This window comes from Aphelocoma coerulescens, chromosome 4, assembly GCF_041296385.1.
Source record: "Aphelocoma coerulescens isolate FSJ_1873_10779 chromosome 4, UR_Acoe_1.0, whole genome shotgun sequence".
NCBI lineage: Eukaryota > Metazoa > Chordata > Aves > Passeriformes > Corvidae > Aphelocoma > Aphelocoma coerulescens.
This window is the reverse complement of record NC_091017.1, coordinates 24930626-24943639: the sequence shown is the minus strand read 5'-3', so window position 1 is coordinate 24943639 and position 13014 is coordinate 24930626.

Below are 13014 nucleotides of genomic sequence, written 5' to 3'. Positions count from 1 at the left end.
CCAAGAGAATCTTCTAATCTTGTACCTTAAAGGAGAGATATGGTTATTTACTGGCTCTTGTTTTGTGAATGTGTTGCATCTGCAGAGTTCTGGCTCTTCGTACCTCAAATTCTTATTAGTATCCCTCCAATCCTTCCTATTTCCTATTTAAGAGACAAGATCCTTTACATTTAGTTTCAAAAAGTTGTAACTTAGAAGGATATTTACACACCCTGGAGAAGATTCATGGCTTCCAGCAGTGCAACAGTTTGTGGTCATTGAGGGAAAAGGGAATTTGATAATGCAGAACCAAGTTGTGGTATTTCCTCATATAAGTAAAAATCCCACATATTTGCAATAAAACTGCAATATGTGTGGTCAGTATTGATTAGATATTTTTGTCTTCAGATAAACATTTTCTTGAAAAGTTGTGTCATTTTTCAAGATAAAACATAATACCTAAGTATTATGGAATTTATAGGTGCTCATTTATTGAACAGAAGGAGAAGGCAGTTATCAAAACCCCTGCTGTGTTAAGTTAAAAACACACTGGCTCAAATTTAACTTTCTATTTCTATAAATGGAGACTGATGAGGAATACGCTCACCTTTACCTGGAGGTCAGATTCAGATTGGTTTTAACTGCAAAGGCAGTGGGGTTATAAATATTAACTAAATGCAGCCTTTGCTTGCATTATTAAAAATTTCACAGAGGAAAATGTTTTACACAGATAAAATGTCAAATATCAAAGCATTGCGGTTTTTTTTTTGGTCCCTTTATGGACTGCAAATGTTAGGGCTTAATTTCAGAGAGGTAACTGGTTACATACTTCTAAATTTTCATGCTGTGATTTTTCATTGGGCTCATTTTAACAAGAATCTAGAAATAAAACCTGAAGGACCAAAGAAAGATCTTATTGTAGATTTACAGTTCATTGACAGTAAGTCTGTAATATTAGCTTCTTGAACTTATGGTAGTTCAGGTTAGAGGAAGCACTTTCGTGTATATAATCTCTTAAGATATTAAAAAAAGGCATTACACTGCTGGCTCTGATAAATATTAAAACACTTTAATAAATGTATATCAGTAATTTTCTGTTGTAAGTTGCTATTTGCTGTTTTCCACATTGGATCAATATTTATGACCAAATTTCAAAATTAGGCTTTGATCAGAGAGAGAAAATATAATTGCTTTTCCATGTAAACTTTTCCTACTTTCCTAAGAGTTTGTCCTATATTTCTCAGCCAGACTCAGAATTAATAAAATTTATTGTCTTTGAGTTTAATGATACTTCAAACTGATTTTATGAAGGCAGCTGCAAAGGACAGTTAGCAAAGAACAGCTTTCAGAGTCTGGAGTGACATGTTTAAATCTCAGGAGATAAAAAGTATGTGAGTGTACACAGTAAATATATATTGGTTGAATACAACTGGAAATAATGAAAAAAAAGTAGTATAAAGAAGCAAGCAAGATCTTTTTTAAGATATTCTTAATGCATGGAGTTTCTTTTACACATAAAAGCAGTTAGTCTCTATTTTCAATGAAACTTCTAGAAAATACTCAAAATGAGAGTACCTCCATGAATTTTCATTGGGCTATCTTTTTTCTCTGGAGTTTTAAGTAAAATGTAATGTTTGCTAAGCCGGGGTTGTCTACAGAAGCATTGCCATTTATTTTGATTTTGTATTCACAAACCATGCACTTTGTACATGATTCCAATGCAAATCAACACCAAAAAAATCTCATATTCAATGCAGTTGTAGTTGAGAAGTGATCAACATGCAGTTACACAACCCGTATTCAGCAACGTGGCTGTGAATGAAACTTGGTGTAAAATGTTGCTGGTAGACAGATTACAGGAGCTCAAACTTAAAGTTGTTCCAATGAACATGTCGAAATCACAGGGATTCCCACACCAGGTTTGAAAGATATTTTATCTTTCTTCAAAACTTTAAAAATTGTAAGTAATCTGTAAGGATGTGTCTGCCACAGTTTAGAATTCCTGTCTGTGTTCTGGAGAGGCTTCAAAGGGCTTTCCTCTGCCAAAGTACTGTAAAGTGGTTTTAAAGTAAAATATAGAGTTAAAGCGTATAAGAATAAAAAAGACTCAGGGTTTATTTTCTGCATTCTCTGAATATCTTACACATAGAATGCAGTGCCATTTGATTCATCTGTAGTCATGTATTTATCTTTTTTAGTACACCTCTTACTAGGCCACTAAACTGACTGTTTAAGCACTAATTTGCCCTAATGGTCTCCAGAATGTCCTGATGCACCCCCTTAAGCTCACTACAACCAACCCCTTTTTCACTCAGACAATTCCTCTCATGTTTTTTAAAGAACATGACAATAATTCCCAATGTCAAATTTGGAACACCTATTGAACCTGTTGTAACTCTGGTTTTTGCCCTTTTGGATTTTTTGCCTGAAATCACAGAGTCACAGAATGGGTCAGGTTGATAGAGACCACAGTGGGCTCATCTGGTCTGACCTCCCTGCTCAAGCAGGGTCATCCTAGAGCACATGGCACAGGATTGCATCCAGATGACTTTTGAATATCCCTAGGGAAGGAGACCCCACAACTTCTCTGGGCAACCTGTTCCAGTGCTCTGTCAGCCTCGCAGTAAAGTTCTTCCTCGTGTTTGGGCAGAACTTTGTGTTTCTGTTTGTGCCCATTGCCTCTCATCCTATTGCCTGGTATCACCAAGAAGAGCCTGGCTCCATCCTCTTGGCACCCTCCCTTCAGATAATTATCTACACTGGTAAGTGGTTCATTACTATGAAGGTTGTGATGCCTTTGTGATAAAAAATATAAATAACATCTTAGTAGCAGATAGACCTTTGAGATATTTATAGAGATTTTAATTTAACTTCACAAAAATGAGAGCTCCTAATATAAATGGGTATTGACACAGGTACTCTTTGCACATTGTTTCTTTAAGCGCTCATGAAATAAAAGGTACACTTAGGTGTAAATTCTGAAAAACTGAGCCCTTAAGTAATTTCATGTATAAAGCCATTGTCAATTCTGTATTAATGTAACATATGTAATCCTTTTATTGTATGCACTCAGGAAATAATCTCAGCAGCTGATGAAGATGTGAGTTAAGTAGTTGATTAGAGTACATGTACATACAAAAGTGGGAGAATTTACACTCAGCTCAGAAATATTAAAATAAATTATATTGTGAGCAGTGTTTTCAAACAGATACAGTATTTCATAGTACAAATAGATCTTGAGTGATGGAGACAGCATGTGCTTACAGGGCTGAGAGCTGTGTGTATTTAGTAACCATATTTATATATGCCTCTATTTATTTATCCATAAAGATGTATGTAGTAAGTTTGTATGTGTCCATGCATTATATGTTTGAATTAGAAGACTGATAATTCAGTTGATGTGCTCTTTGGAATATTGTCTTTTTCCTGGGTTTACAGCTGTGTTATCTTCAATTAAATGAGGGATTTGGTGTTTTCACCAATTCTTTCATCAAAAGGACCATCAGTCTACCAGTATAAAATATTGGAGGACCATCAGCATCCTGTGAGGATAACCAGTTAGATTGGATAGAGGGAAAGAGAATAAGGAGGGTCACAGGTGGTTGTTGATACTACCAGCTGTACTACTTTGCTATCAGCAACGAGTAGAGGAAAAGCTCTGTTTTCTGTCATTTTTTAAGAGGCTCAGTCAGAAAAATAGCAGTGTGATTACAGATAGACACTTGAACATGAAGAAATTTATCTGTAAAACCAATTACTAGAAACTAAGCTTGAAAATGGCAAAATACTATCAGCTAAAGCAGTGAAATATCTTTAAAGGGAATGCTATTACGGAAAATATCTTCAATTAAATTAAAAACCCTCAGACACCGCTATATATTTGTGGCTGTGAAATACAAGAAAAAATGCTATTTTCATTTATCCAGAAAAAAAAAAAATTAACAGGAGTGTGAAGCGAAACATTAACTAAATGTTTTCCTCATATTCCTGAAATTTTTTTCATCTCTTATCTTTGGAGACTCAAGGATGTAATTAAGATTGTTCTCTCTTTTCCTCTATTTTTAATTTTTTATTTAATATAGACATTTTAATTTAATATATAATCTTTTTGTCATGAGCATTTTGCCTGCAGATGAATTGCTATATAGCAGGAAATAAAAAAATTCTAATAATACTTTAGTGTGCAAGGGGGTTAAATTTCTTCAGAGAATTATTGCATTTAATATAATCAATGGCAAGAGCTAAGTAAACCTGACCCAAATACATGGTGATTGCCCATTGAATGCTATTTCATATTGTGTGCCTGTAGTGGCTGATCCTCTATATGTTATGGAAATTATGCAGGCCAGCCACTGTAGGTTTCTGCTGAATCCAGATACCAAAAAGAGATTTTTCTATAAAGTCTTTTTTACTAATAGTGCCATAGCTCAAGCTGGGACCTTGAACAAAGAAATTCCAGGGCAGTTATAACCTTGCAATCTGAATTCCCCACCCCTCATGCAGGAGTTCAGAGTGGTAGTAGTTCAAGGCTTGGGTTCTTCCTCACTGAGTCCTTTCATTTTCTCTACGTGAACCATTTCTTTTTTTAACTCTAAGATTACATCTTCTGTTGATGAGTGTAGCTTCCATGGCTGGAACTTTTACTTCACTCAGTAAAAGTTTAACAGATCTAGGTGAACATTCCCAGCTTGTGGACTAAGGTTCAGCAAATTTAGCTGCTAACAATAAGCAAGTTACGTTAACAAGTTGTTATATAGCTAGTACACCAAATTGCAGGGCATGTAAATGTAGAAATGGAACTAGATATTCAAGGGACAGGGTGGATCAGAGGACTGGTAATGTAATCCAGGTCTTTTTGCCTCCAGGTCACTGGGTCGTGTCTGTCTCAGACAGGTAGTGACTAAAATTCATTGTTATCTAAAGTTTGGTCAGTGACCTCTGTAAAATGAGTTGCTGCTCTTAGCCAGCTTCCTATTGGGAAGGTGTTTGTATCACAAGGAATACCGTAAGTGGCATCTTTCCTGATTGATAACCCCTTTAATGAGGCCAAGCACTCAATTGTCAGAGATGAGGCTTTGTTCTTAGCATGCTCTAAAGCTTCGTTGTTTCTCCTTAACAGTGGAGCTATTTCCATTTCACAGCAAATAAAGAAACCCCTGTATTTAGTGGTTTAGTGTCTTGTGTGACCTTGGGACCATGCTGTTTACTGTCTTGGCTACTCCAACTTCAGAGAAAAACGTGAATGTACGCTTAGAGCTTACAGCCTTTAATCCCTTCTGAAGGAAATTCCTTAAGGAGGTAGGAAGATGCTTAGGGCCTAATCGTGCTGTACTTTGCTACTTTGTATCATCCAGATCCTCTGTGCTCCTACACAATCCTGCAATGACTACACATATCATCTTCTCAGTTTCTTCAGGTTTTCCCATGTTTCCTTCAGAAACACTTACTTTTTGAGCATTCTCCTAGAGCCTGTTTAGTGGAAGCTCTCCCTTTTCTTCTCTCCCTTTCCTTTCCCAACTGTAAAATTTTAGGGTGATTTACTGAAGCCATTTGTAGCTGAATTACATATTCCTACTTTCAGTTACAGCAATGTACATAGAGAGACACAGCCATGGTAGGGGAAAAGCACAGAAATTGTAGAGAGACAGCAAGACAGCACACTGATACTCAGGTCTGAGGTCATTTCACAGGTGAATCTGAATATAGGGGGATTGTGGGGGGCTTTAAGGATGCTGCAGAAGCAGTGGGTTTTCCTCTGCTGTGTTGGAAAGTATCACACAGCATTTTTCACTATTCCCCAGGATTTTGCTGGCAGATTATATTTTGCATTCCCTTCTCAGGGGGAAAATCACCATGAGGCTAGCACCTTTCTGGAAGGTGGGTTACAGTGTGTGTAGTAAAGTGCTACATTTCTGTCTCTTCCTTTTTACTTTTCCTTTGAGAAAACCATCATTCTTCCTTATAATTCACTCTAGCCTGTATGTCCACTAACTCATGTCTGAAGCATCACCTCTAGGGTTCAGGGTTTTCAAAGAGGATCTATGGTCCTGAATACTTATTTAGGTACATAAATAAATGGTATCTGAATTTCAGAAATACCAAGCTTCTGCATTTTCCAGCACTATTTAAAACTTTGACTATTTGAAATCCAGAGCAGCACAGTACAGTAAGTAATAACAATGACAGTGAACAATTTTTAACCTTTCTCCTTACAGAAGCACTGGGAACGTGTGTGTGTAATGTATGTGTTCCCTTCTGCACAGTGGTTTGTCAAGGAATGATAAAATCAAGATTATTGTAGAGTTTTCTGTTGTCTGTGCCACATCCTGATCCATCTACTGTATTTATAACATGGTACTTTTACATTTGTATATTGACAGTTCATTGCTCAATGATGCCAGCCTCAAGAGAACATTTAATGTTAATTTACAGAATCCTGATGCCACTCAGATGAAGATTACTTCTGCAAAAAAAATGAGGCAGTCTGTCATGATCCTCTCTGTGCCTACTGTGAGTAATACTATATGGCTAGAAACTGTAGAATTTCAAAATAGATTATTGTATTTGCTAGCACACTGTCCAGAAATAGAAATATAGTCACTCTGATTTTACTTGTCTGACTAGGCAGTGAATGCCTTTATTCTGTATGGTGCAGAAACAAGTAATGTACTCACAGTTCCTCACCTCTGTATATTCATACCTGCACACAGAAGGGCTGATATTTGCTTAAATACATTTTAGAAGCGTTTTCAAATTAGAATTGTTGGCTTTTACCTAAAAAACTATAGTTGTTGCAGAGATGGGTAAAAACATCTATTTAGTTTCAGATAGGTGTTTTCTTTCTGCAGATGTGTGTTAGAGGAACTGAAAAGTCATGTACAAAAAGTAGAGAAGACAGGCTTTTCCATGTTGACTTTAATACTTGCTTCCCAAAAAGCAAATGTTTCTCTTAGAACTGTCTGTTATGCAGCATACTGTTAAGCTTCTAGAACTCTTTTAGACTTCTGTTCTATTAGAATCCTGTGGGAAGGTTTTCTACTTTTGGCTTTTTTTTTGTTTGTTTGTTTGTTTGTTTGTTTGTTTTTGTTTGGTTGGTTGGTTGGTTTTGGTTTTTGGGGTTTTTTTTGGTGAAAGGTTTGGATATACTGATACTGGTTATGTCTCCTCTCCACCCATATTAATTGGAAATATTTCCTTACCAATTTGCACACTTTTTTTTTCCCTTTTTTGGGTAATTTGGTTATGCCATCCTGTCTTTATTACTGGTAAAAATCCACATTGCATTTTAAGGAAGAGAAGATTTGAATTGTTCCTGTAATTTTTCATCTAATGTTTGCAAATTTCAGTGGTTATGAGACGTGTTCAGCATCATTGGCCTGTCAGCTGAACGTCAGATTGATGTCACTTACTTTCCTGGCCAAACTTATGCTACTCTGCATGTTGAGGAATCACAAGGAAAGACAGTGAGCACATGAAGTTTGTTAAAGGATGTAAATCGGGTATGAACTGGAAAGGAGAACTAAGAGTTCAAGATTATGAATATAAAGGTTGTGAAAACATACAAATGGACCAATTAACCTTTAATGCTTTAAACCACAATAAATATTTCGTTTTGAATTTCTTTGAATTCGCAAAATTGATTCAGCAGTAGTAGTTCTTCTCTAACTGTTGACTACAGACATGTTCAAGTTAACAACTCTATTTTGTGGTCCACTAGATACATTCTGCTAATTTTATGATCTCTAGTAACTGCAAAGAAAGATGTACAGCTAAGCCTAATACATAAAGATCTTGATATGGTTCACTAATTACCTACAGTAGCTGGATAAATCTCTTGGATGCAATTTGACATTAAAGAATTTTCTTTATAATGAGCTAGAAAGGATTTGAAATAATTTCTTCAATTCAGGTTAAAGTTATATTTAGTGAATTATTCTCTTTTTTTCACACAGAATTTAATCCAGTATTAGTACATTACTGACACAGACAAGCTGAAAGCTCCTTCCAAAGGAGAAATTTCTTTCATGGTGATTTTCTCCAGCTGCTCAAAATAGTTTTTCTTATAGTTTCCTGATAAAGGAAGACTGTTGCAAAATTTTTTCTCTGTTCTAAACTTTTTCCTTCCTAGCAAACATTTGTTCTTCCTTATTGGGTGCCATAAACCTCTATTCTCACAGTACAACAAAGGTACAAGCATTAGATTTTTCTTCTGATTCTTTTCTGTATAACCAAGAAATTGTGTCGTTTTATAATTCTGCACAATGCAGAAGCATTTGCTCCCTGCCTTTGGCATGGGGAATTAATTTACAGGCAGACTGACTCAACAGAGCTGAAAAGTCTGTCACAGACACAGAAACAGAAAGGAAAACCTGTTTTGTTCTTTCCAAGTTGAAAGCTGTACAGCCTTTAAGCAGAGGAAATACTTCCTTAGTCCCTTTCTTTTAGGGGTGGTCCCCAGCAGCCTTAGAGCCCTTGTGAGGGATTCACATCTTGGACAGCAGAACAGCAGAATTGTCGAATGGTTTGGGTTGGAAGTGACCTTAACCACCACTGAGTTCCAACCTCCCTGCCATGGGCAGGGATGCAATTCACTACATCAGGTTGCTCAGGGCTCCATCTAACCTGGCCTTGCACAGCTGCGGGGATAGGGCATAATAAGCACAGCAGAATGAGGTACAGAATTTTCCATATCTGGTTCTGTAGTTCTGGAATTTATCCAGCCACCCACCTGTTCAGCTTTCATTGGAATGGTGTTGATAACCACCCTCATAAGTAGAGTTTACTTTGCTAAATAATGACATCTCCCATCGCCCTGGTGAATCCAACAACTCCCTCATGTTCGGCTCCCCCACACCTTCAAGGAGAGCCCCCAGCTGACTGAGGCAGCTCCTGCTGTTGTAGGAACCAGGGTCTAACATTACCACAGTTGGAAGGTGTGACCAACAAGTACCATTACTGGCCACAGGCAAAGACTTCCTTGCTATAAAAAAACAGGTTCATCCCTGCTGACAAACACAATTGTGGTGAAGGGAAGGGTATTTTTGAAGAGATCTGTAGGCATCATCCTTCTAAACCGGGCAAACAGGGTAAACCCAGACAAAGGGAAGAATAGTAGAGTCATTACTTACCACTACTATTTTTTTCACTGTTTCTTAAAGAGAGTAGAAAGTAGAAAAAGTAAAAAAAAATCCATTTTATTGGTGGATAATGACAGGGACAGCCTGTGCTATTGTGCAATGCCAAATAATGGTATGTTATTGCTCCCCACTTTACTTTCATCAGAGTTCTTCTTGTGTTTTGCAAAATACTAAAAATATGGTATTGTGATACTGTACCAAGAAAAAAAAGCATCAGGCTTTAGATGTGTTTCATTTATGCAATCCTCAGGATACTGGCAATTCAAATATTGGGATTTAAATAATTAAAAAATAAGCAAACAAACAAAATAAATCACAATAATTTGGAAGTCCAGGCAGTGTCTTTTCACGATTTGTTATCTCACAAATTTCCAGTATTGGAAAAATCTCAAAATGGGATTGCTGTAATAAGAGACTTCTCAGACTGCCAAAGCTATATTACTTATATTTCTCACTCTTATCATAATAATTATTTACACTGAAAACAACATCCCACACCTTGTAAAAGTAATGGAGAATATTTTTCACGGAATACGCTGAGGAGTTGACCTACATAATGTAGCTTAAAGCAATGTAGCTTGAGTAGCTTTTCTCCATCTTTATTGTCACTGGTACCACTCCTTAGAAGTTCTTGAGACATTTGAATGAACAATTGAAAAGAAGGACAGAAAAGCTTAACCACCTAATAATGAAAAAAGCCCCAGAGTCTTTTGGAATGGGGCACCCACAATATGGATGGTAAATTCTTAAATGTTGTTGTTCCATAACACTTCATATTGATATTTGATGTGGGATAGAGCTAAGAAAAAAGAGAAACCTTTAATAAATAAGAACTTTTGAAAATGGAAAAAATATTTGTTAATTCTGACTACTGATTATGAGAGCAGATGTAAAACCTATTTTCTGTGTGTGCTGAATAGATGTAAGCTGCGGGTTTTAGCAAAACACTGAAAGCTAACTAAGAATTAACAAGCATTCTAAAATGTATCCCTGCATAACCCAGCAATAAAGTGACTTAAATTCACTGTAGTCATTGGTAACTTCTTTTTATTGCAACCTAATAAGGTCAGTGCTCAGCTACTATGACTCTTCCTACTACAAAATCATTCTCAACCATCATAGCTCTACAAAATTCTTAGCACAAAATTATTTGTGAAGTCCATTTAATCAACACACTCAAACGGGGAGCAAAGCTCTGCAGCCATGAAAACATGTTTTGAAACATTTTTGAAAGCAGAACACTGATAAAAGCCATTGATCTTTTGTTTCTAAAAGGAAACAAAAAAGATCTGTATGAAGATAAGTGAAGGTAATTTATAAGGTATTTATAAGGTATCCAGCACAGCACAGCTCTTGGGTGAAAAGTATTCTAATCAGGCATAGGTTTGGAATAACTCCTTTTGGGTTTGTCCTGCTTCACTAATCTGGAACAAGTTTCTTTGAAGTTCTGAGCATACCTGACTTGATTGTACAGATTTCTGTTATATTAAGCGCCACAAAAAAAAAAAAAAAAAAAACAAAACAAAAAAACAGCATGATAATTTCTTAGTACAGCAGCTTCCAAAGGTGTTAATGATGGGTTCTGGTGTTGTGAGGTTGGAAGAGAAGATATTTTGTCATAAAATTTGTGCTAAGACTTAAGTGGCTGGTGTCATCATCCCTGTTCTTTTAATAAGAGCTGGTATAATTATATAAAATATTAGTATAATTAGCTGCCATGCAGAATTAATAACTCATTGTAAAATTTAAATATCTGACCTATTTCTTCCTTTTTTTATTTCCTAAAAAGCAACTTGACTGGCAATACTCAAAACAAGCTGTTGGTGTGTTTCCTGTCAGCGACAGTCTTTGTTCTTGCTTGTGGTGACTAGGTCTGAAAATCGAGAATGGAGCAGTTCAGGACACACATTGCAAAAGATCAGGTAAAAATAAAATATATAACAATCACATTTGCAATTGCTCATTTGTTTGCACATTTGTCTTTTGTGGCTAATGTTATAAAAAGCCCCATGTCAATGGTGATGGTGTATGTGCAGTGATGGCAGGAGAGAGAACAGCCTGAGGCATTTCCACACATGCATGGCAGATGCAGCCATGACACCTGTAAGAATCAGTGTGTGCTGGTCCACAACAAACTTGTTCCCCAGTGACAGAACTGAGTAAGCACTTCCCAGTTTAGAGGTGACATTTAGGGTGGACTGGTGTTTGCTCATTAACCTAGAGAGCTCTTCCAGGCTAAGAAATACAGCAGGGCATTCAGCAGACCTTGCAGCCCTTCAAGAGGGTAAATCAAGGTCTGATTTTCTTTGCAGAACTGGTATGTGATCTGTGCCTTTTCTCTGCAATTTTAAGTCTTCAGGAGAGCTATGTGCAAGCCACGGTTGTACATATGAATGAGACAGAGCATACACAAAGCATGCTGCAGGCAGAACTTTGAGTTTGAAATCTGTGTGTTCAGAGTTGAAGCCATGGTGTGCTGGCTGTTGTCTCAGCAGATGTAGCTCGTTTCAATTAAGTTTATAAGCAAGTATAACTCCTTACATCATTAAAAGTTCCCAAGGGGTTTCTCACTCCATGGTGGTATGCTGGATACTCTGCCTTTGACTGCATGCTAGCCCTTTAATTCCTCTGTTGTTGCCTTTTCTTGGTTGTTTGGGGTTTTTGTTTACTTTTTTGTTTGTTTATGTTCTTATCACATGTTCTTTGGTGTTTCAAGAACACAGTTGGGTTCCTAGAATGAATGTGCATTTGTTTGAGGATTTGTCAAGTAATCCAACAGAAGAAAAGGAAAATTTTTGTTTGTTCTGTATTTTTTTCATCTGGACTTAACACAGTAGCGTTTTCTTTCTTTTTTTTCAAAGTTTTAAAATGAAAAGCAAGTGCAAGTTACAGCTAATATTTGCTAATATCTTGGAATAAATTGCAAGGTAAAATAATAACTAATCTGCTTGATAAATTCCTGGTCTGTTGAGTGTGGAGAGGTCCCTGTTCTCCTGTATTTTAAAAGCACTGAAGAGTGTGAAACACTCCACTGTATTTTATGCCCCTTGAGAGATACTGGCACATTGTGGAAAAATTAATAATTTTTATGGAAACCAACACTGACTAGTGGATGTGATGATTCTACAGAACCTGACATCCTAATTGTATGTACCCATATATTGTATGAATTCCTTTTAAAAAGACAAATGTTCAAAACCAAATTGGAATGATTCATTTTTTGAAGGGGCAAAACCAAGTCAAACAATTTCTGAGGGTCTTCACCTTTGATAAGTTGAAACACTGCCTTTAAAGCTGCTTTTGCTCAGCAGTGATCATTTAAATTTGGGGCAGTGGCAGGAGCTGTGGGTAACAAGGGCTCAGGAGTCTGAAGCTCAACACCATGCACCCTTATGGATGTGGAAGTAATAACCAGTTAGTCTGGAGGGCTGTGTGGCCCCTGGTGGACCATGCAGAGCAGTTTCCAGTCTGAGCTGTTTTCCCTTGCCCCATGGAAGTTATGGGCCAACAGTGCAAAGGAAGCTCAGGGGAGACCTTATTTCTCTCTACAACTGCCTGAAAGGAGGTTGTAGCCAGGTGGGGTTCAGTCTCTTCTCCCAGTTAAAAGGCAATTGGACAAAATGGCCTCAGATTGTGCCAGGGGAGGTTTAGGTTGGTTATTAGGACAAAAATTTCTTCACAGAAAGGCTGACCAAGCGTTGCAAGAGGCTGTCCAGGGAAGTGGTGGAGTCACCATCAGTGGAGGTTATTTAAAAGATGTGTAGATGTGGTGCTTATGGATGGTTTAGTGGTGAACTCAGCATTGCTGGGTTAATCACTGGACTCAATGAATTTAGAGGTCTTTTCCAACCTTAATGATTCATTGATTTCATGATTCTATCTGCAAATGACGGCAACA